This window comes from Bactrocera latifrons, unplaced genomic scaffold (assembly GCF_001853355.1).
Source record: "Bactrocera latifrons isolate USDA-ARS-PBARC rearing strain unplaced genomic scaffold, ASM185335v1 scaffold_58, whole genome shotgun sequence".
NCBI lineage: Eukaryota > Metazoa > Arthropoda > Insecta > Diptera > Tephritidae > Bactrocera > Bactrocera latifrons.
This window is the reverse complement of record NW_017537245.1, coordinates 1,159,388-1,167,105: the sequence shown is the minus strand read 5'-3', so window position 1 is coordinate 1,167,105 and position 7,718 is coordinate 1,159,388. Positions and strand designations below refer to the sequence as shown.

The following is a 7,718-nucleotide window of genomic DNA, read 5'->3' as shown; positions in this document are numbered from 1 at the left end:
AAAAACGCTTGATGCCTGTGGCCCAAAGCCACTAACCAACAGCAGTCCACCGCTAACCACCAACCGCTAGCCGTCAGCGCCGCAACACCAGCATCAACATCAGCACCAGCGCCAGCTGTTTGTGGTGTTTTAGTTTTGGGTCATGTTTACGCTTCGCTAATGTTCTCATTTGCGTTTTGTTTAGCTTTTTTCTAAGCAATTCASTATACTCTTTGCTTGCTTTTTCAGCCTCTTCTTGTGCTTCTGCTGTCCCTTCCTTTTTCTTCTTTTGCCTTTGGCATTAGATTTGCGTTGCATTTTGTAGGCTTCGTGCAATTACCTCGGCAATTTTGTTATTTCAACTCAAGTGCATCAATTCTTTTGTTGCTGTTGTTTTTGTTGTGCATTTATTGTAATTTTAAAAGGAAGAGTGTCTTTAAAGGGGGTTGTAAATATTTTATTTTGCCAAAATATTATTTTCTTAAAAAATCTGCAATTTGCTTCAAGAAATGTGCCTCAAATATAAAACCTTATTGAGAAAGCGTTGGAGAAATTTTTTATACAACCGATCTTTAATCCAAGGTTGGTCATATTTCCTTCATTGGCAACAATACTTGAACACTGAGAGCATTTTTAAGTGCAAATTAAACAGAAAAAGTCTTGTAGGCAGTTCCTTACTAMATACCTTTTATTAATTAATATCGTTTAGATCTTGGCTATAACCGCGTAAGCGGTGTCGACGTTAATAAAGAAGAAGAAKCGTTGAGATCTCGGGAAATCTCGTTATTGTTATCAAAAAAGTAAGAATCACATATTTTGTTTAATAAATTTTAAACTTTCACTTCAACTTTATCTCTCTCTCTCTTTTTCTCCTCCACATCATAGTGGCTAAGCTATTGAAAGCGTATGTCCGATTAGTTGTTTGACATTTCTTAATTGAGATTTATAATATTTTTGGTATACTACCGATCAAGCCTAACCTATCAGAGATTGTGAAAAACGGCATTTACTTAGTCAAGAAGTTTTCAGAATATACGGCCTATTTTTGTCGAAAATTATACAACAATCGATCCTTTCTGGAATATCAAATTAAATTTTCCATAAAACAAAGCCAGAAATCACAAATATGGTCTTGTAGAGTTGAACTATCAGACAAAAATAATAATTATATGAAAAGAACAAGACTGCACCGAGTTTCTACAACAATTTTCGGTTATTTTGAAAATTTTCTCAAACTTTAAAAATTTAAATAGTTAAATGTTTCCCCGCAATAAACTAAATAAAAAAGGATTTTTATTTTATTTTATTAAAGCTTACATAACAAACAAATTATTAAATAAACTAAAGTACGCAGCGCCAGCATCAAAGGCTTTCGGCTGAGAGAAAAGAATTTATTTGGGGGGAAGAGTGCGCAAAAACAACAACAATAACTACTATTTGAAAAATAAACTTCTAGAGTTCGATATTCTGACGTCGTATTCATCATTGCTCTAACTCTCAGTGATCTACGAATAAGAATTCTATATATTATTTATTTATTTAATAGAGAACTAATTATAGATAATTAATCCACTTGTAAGAATCAAAACTGGCTACCAGGGCCTTCGGCTCTTAATACTAAGATTATGGTGAAAAGAAAATATTTAGTAAGGTTATTTAGTTGTATGTGGTGTTATATGTCTTTGATGTCACACAGTTTAAGAAATTTATTAATGGCACTGATGTTATCGCTGTTTGTTGTTTTGAGAAGGTCGCTTCTCGGCCTTACGGCTAAGATCAAAGTGTAGTATCTATATATTATATATGGGCATATATAAATGATCAAAGGGACTTAGCTATGTTCGTCTGTATTTACAGAGCCATAAGATTTTGAAATATCGAWCGGAAATTTTGCATATGTTTCATCTATTCTCTTCAAGAAGCCGCTCGTTTGTTGGAACTGCCGATATCGGACAACAATAGGATATAGCTAGCATAAAGATCGATTAAACTCAGCTCTCGTCTAGAAAACTTTTTTATTTGAAACATACAAATACAAATTGGTTTTCATTTAAATTTTTTTGCTTCTTTGCGCAAATTGTCCTTCTGCGTGTTATGCTAATTTTGTTAATTAAACGCTTACGACTTTATTGCTTGCTTTTTTTCTATTTCTATATATTTTTTTAATTTGAACGTGGCTTTGCTGATACCGCCGTTCTTCTTATTGCCACTAGCAATGCCACTTCGGAGCCATAAAAGCGGCTACTGTGTGTTTGTATGTATTTATTGTTGTTGCTGCTGTTGTGTTGCCATTATAGTTAACAACTTTGGCATTGCTGTTTGCATCTTTCTAATGCTCTTGCTGCCGATTTCTGTTTCGGTCTTCCAAGTCTTTCAGTTTCTCAGATTTAAAGCTTTTCAGTCTTCTTCAGTTTTTTAGCGGCGATTTTAACTGTTTATAAAAATTGTTTTCGTTGGCTGCATTTGCATTTATCTTCCTCTTTGTGTGCGGCTGACGGCTGACGGCTGAATGCCGTTTGATTTATTGGCTAAATACAATTCTAGCGCGGCCACAGTGCGCGTCATCGCTATAATGAACTGTTATTATTCTTATCGTTGTTGTTGTTGGTGTTGCCATGATYACATGGCTCTTGTTCTACTCGTGCTGCCATTATTGTTGCTGTTGCTGTTGTTGTTGTTGTTGTCGCATCTGTATCCGTGGCGAATGTTGTTGTAGCTGCCCTGCTATTTGGCTGGCAATTACCATTCTTGATCCGGGTGGCAAGTGTCGAGTGGCAAGTGGCAACAGCAACAGCGCAACAACAACAACAACAACAACAACAACAACAAGAAAAACCGAAAGCGAGTACTTTGCTGAAGAGGTGCGCTCGAAACTGTGTCAAAGATGTTAGTAATTCAACTATTATGTAGTTGTACTTGTATTTTTGATTTTATGTTTTTGTTGTGTTTTTTAAAGTGCATCTAATTATTGTTGTTTTTTCTACTTTTTAATGGTAAATGCTATCAAATTTGCTTAAAGAGGTTTTTTGGTTCTTTTGCCTTCTGCAGTGTGTGTTCAAGGTTCCTTTAGCAGCGGTTAATAAAGCATAGCAAAGACGCAAACCTTCACAAAAGTAAATAAATTAATAGTTTTTGCTTTTACTTTTACCATAATTATGCACGGTGTAGCATGCGATTTTTTCTCTACTTTGTGATAATGATTATATAGGCGGAATAAATAAACTAGTAGAGACTATTAGTTGGAAAATCGACTAACTTAACCGTTACTAAAATCATGAACTTCTCAAATTTAATCCTGCTATTTCAACAAGACGGCTCCACAATGTATTTGTTGAAAGAMCACTTCGRTTAGCAGATATTTTCACGTTTTGGACTGCTTGTCGTTAGAYAATTCTTGTGGGAATTTATAAAGCCTAAGATCAATATGGACAATCCCACTTCGATTCAGGTCTTGGAGCAAAACATCACGCCTGTTATTCGCCAGTTACCAGGCTAAATGCTCCTACGAGTCATCAAAATTGGACTCAACGGATGAACCATCTGAGACATAGCCGCGGCCAAAATKTGAAAGAGATCGTCTTCAAAAAATAAATGCCAARGAATGTTCTTTCGAGTAATAAYGATGATTCACCAATAARTTTGAAGTTTCATTGTTTTTTCTTTAAAAAATGAAGAAATCTCGAAATGTATCACCCTTTCTATCAAAAATTTAAAGTYTTGAAGAAAAAAWTCGTTCATYGTTTTTTYYATTTCTTCAAAATAATTTCAGTAARTTCCCTCCCCAACTGAATATTCTTTATTATATCCTTATCTTCCAAATGCTTAAATCGTTAAATGCAGAATTATCWGTTATACGAAATCGTACGCCGCAAATATGGTCAGCGTGAGCATTAAACTCAATGCAGCAATGATGAGAAGAACAGATACTTATCCGATAATTGTTGACAAAAACTGAAAGACACATTTTATTTGYTTACAAATTGTTGCAGTTACCTTTAACGGTGTGTCTTTTAATTAATACGCCAATAAAATGGCGTTATAAAAGTTCTGARATGCGCGGCATTGAAAAATATATATGTATATTTTGTGACGATTTCGTTTATGGCCGCTCAAGATTAAGAATCTTTATTTGGAATTTTAATTAACTTGTACCGCTGCAGCGATTAAGGCGCCTATTAACAAGCAGATTCTCGCGTAAAATATTGCACTGCTGGGTAGCAGGYCTCATTTTACGAAGAGATTACGAAACCTTAAAATATGACGGTATTCATTTGAATAAAGTCGCAACATTAAATGTGGCATATTTGTTACAAGCGGGGTATAAAGGAATGCATTCACGTGTGATACTTTAATGCATGTATTGGCGAGGAAGATGCCAGTATTTAAAATTTCAGTTTGTGTTCTTTCTTTATACTGATAAATTCTATGGGCGACACAACGTTTCAGTGTCAACTAATATAAAAACTTTTTTAAAAAATTGAAATAAATAAGTAAACACAAAGAAAATGGCGCACTTAACAACATACAGTTTTATAATAATTTATTATATTTTCCATGACAGATTAAATAAGTTTTAAATCGGCCGTTCCGACAACTGCGTAGCTATCAGATCGATATCTCTAAAACAGGCAAACATGGCCCACGACAGTCGGGTCTACGCAACCGGAACGAATCTTGATTTTTACAAATATACATTTGTGGAATCTGTTCACTTTTATGTGCATATTTTCATTTATGTGGTTAATGATTATAAAGTGAATAAACTTTTTTGATCAAAAATTTTCAACAAACATTTTCCTACGTATAAATATTCTTAAACCCTTTTAGTTCCGCAGACATTTCCTTTTAGGTGTTACAAACATCGTGGTATACATAATATGCCCCGTTTAGGGTATAAAAATTGTAGAGCATATTTTTTTTAACAATTTTTATGAAAGAAAAAAAAAATTGCGATAAATATCAGAAAATTAAATGCTTTATGTGACATTTGCAGCTCTCATAGCGAAAGCTTYTTCAGCGCTATAAACTTGCTTTCAAATAGTATATAAAAACTTCCACTTAATTTGTTTATAAAATTCAAACTCTTTATTAAACTTCCAAATCAATTTGTTTTCCTTCAATACGCACTTATGCCACCGTTTTTTCCAGTGCACGATAAAATTGAAATAGTCTTTTTCAACATCTTCGATTCCTCAATCATATCAAAACTCTGATCTTTATCTCTACTTTATAATATTTTATAAATAAAAAAAGCAATATGCTTATAAAAAAATTTCTTGTATTTTAAGAGTTTAGGTTAGTTTAGWCTGGTAAGTTATACATAGACYAGTTTTGRTCCTTTGTGATGCCAGGCAAAGTTCAGTTACTAGGACTATGAGGAGTARTCATYCTTTAGGTTGCCTGCRCTTGACGYGTGAATAATGCGGGACACGTGCACAAGAGATGCTCCTWTGTTTCCCAGGTGTCTTGCTCTAKATATTTCCTGCAGTCCTCTWGATATRTCAGTACCATTCTGTGGACGTGTGTTACCACCAGATAGTGGCCAGTTAGTATTGCGATTAAGTTCCGATAGTTTCTTCTAYCGAGTGCCAATAGGAATTTTGTTTGCTWCCGATCTACCSTTTTGCACATGACTTTTGMAGTTTCGCTTCCAGATAGCTCGTTCCATCGGWTTTTGYCTTTCTTGACTTTGCTTTTATCCAAATCGTTACTTTAATAATAGTTGGTTCATTTTTAAAAATCTTGGACTTCCTTGATCCAGTAACCCATCATAATGAGCACCTCTTGAAAAAGGTCCCCATTTGTTGATATAATATTTTTTATAATATAAAATTATATTTATCAATATAATCAGAAATGATCGAAAGACTAGTCAAAATCGTGGTCTTTTGAACTTGCAAGTTACTTTGAGCAATGCCGAAATTATTCTCGAAAATCTTATTCCTTCGATAATTATCTGACTTTTGTTTCCAAGAATGTCAGAATTTCAAGCCAATTTGTCCAGCCTCAACTTCAAACTTGGTGCTTGGTTATTTTGCATAAAGTGCTTAGGAAGCTTTCATTTTTTGTTTTTATTTTGATTAAAATTTTCTTTATTAAATTTAATTATTTTTAAAATTTTTATTATGTTCTATAACTACAAAACATTTTCAGTAATAAAATAGCAGTGTTAATAATTAAGCCTAACCTGCAAAAATATAAAGCAAGCTATAAAAAAACCATAACAATTCGAAAAAATCGAACTCCATTCTTTTCTTGCGAAAAAATCTCAATGACTCATATTGCGCCCCGGTCTGCAAGCGGTGCACTTTGTGCCACACATGCAATATTAATAAACATAAATTATATTAAAAAACAATGCCAAGCAAAATTGCTGTTTACAATCTAATAATAAAATAGTCCATTAAGGCGACTTTCAAAACTGACAGCGGCAAACGAGGCAAGCACCACAWTGCAGCTGCCACGCAGTCAAGCAACATGTCTATCATACATATTTATATATTATATATATGTTATATATAAATATTATTGTGTGTATTTATTATAGAGCGACAACACTTGTGCATTTACCACATGACATGTTGCGCGCGTTRCCATTGCATGTGTTGCAACACATTGCGGTGTTTGTTCAAAGCAACAAATTGGAATGCTATGCGCAGTTATTTCGGTGCTTTTTTTCTGACAATACTAAACGCTACAAAACGCTTGCTGAACAAATGGAAAATAATTAAAAAATAACAACAAACACAAAGCCTGCATTTCGACGKAAAATTTTGTTGCAAGATAAGCTGTATTTGGTGTTGCACGAAATTTGCATTTAAGCGTTGATTGAGTGCCASCGCCACCGTCACCGCTGCCGTTAGCAAGGGGCGCAGAAACGCGGCGCTAATGATTAAACGGCTAACTGACGTGACACTAAAATTTGCTATTTTTTCCTTTTGAATCTACGAAAATTTGCAGCAAATGCACATATGAATGCTTACACCAATATATGGTATGTGTTTACTATTTTTGGATTTCCTGCTTGGTCAAAGGTTTGCACGTGCAWATCAGCCCATAAGATAACAAACAAAAATCAACAACAAAGAGTCAAAAACGCGGCACGTTCGCCTTCACTTGTGGCACAGTGGGCGTGTTTAACTAATTTATTGCACATATGTTTTGTATTAATTATCCAATTTGTTGTTGTTATTATACTTGTTGAGTTATATATTAAAACTATACCACTTTACAATATTGCTGCGGGCTTTGCAGGTTGACGAAAATGTAGTGCAGCGCGAATTTTGGCAGCTAATTCGTGATAAAGAAATGTTGGCAGGTTTTTGGGGGGGTCCGAAATGGTTTTTCCTTCTGCGTATGCCATGAGTCATGTGGTGAATGTAATTATATCTGTGGGTACACTCACACATATGCCTAGRAGCAATAAATATTTGATAATTGCGCGCAGACACATTTGACAGACAACATAGCGAGCGCATAAGTCATAAGCTTCGAGTGTCAAATATAAATTGGGTGACAGGGCGTATGAGTAATTTATAGCATTTTGCTATGCAGGGGTATGGATGCTGGAATGATGTGAGTGGAAGGGGATTTTTTTTGGATTTTATTGAAAATAAATTTTGTTTTGTGAAAGAAGTGTGACAAAAAATTTTAATAAATTTGAAAAATATTTTTTTTATTTTACGAAAATTTGTTTGGAAAGCTATAGCTGAAAAAATATATACAATATTTATTATTAA

The 7,718-nt window shown here is 34.1% G+C and overlaps 1 protein-coding gene across 1 annotated transcript in view; it reads left to right on the top strand.

The window, feature by feature from the left end:
• The window catches only part of LOC108974679, an 88,652-nt gene that overhangs the window by 63,362 nt on the left and 17,572 nt on the right, over positions 1-7,718 (top strand). The gene's annotated exons all lie outside the window — the stretch shown is intronic.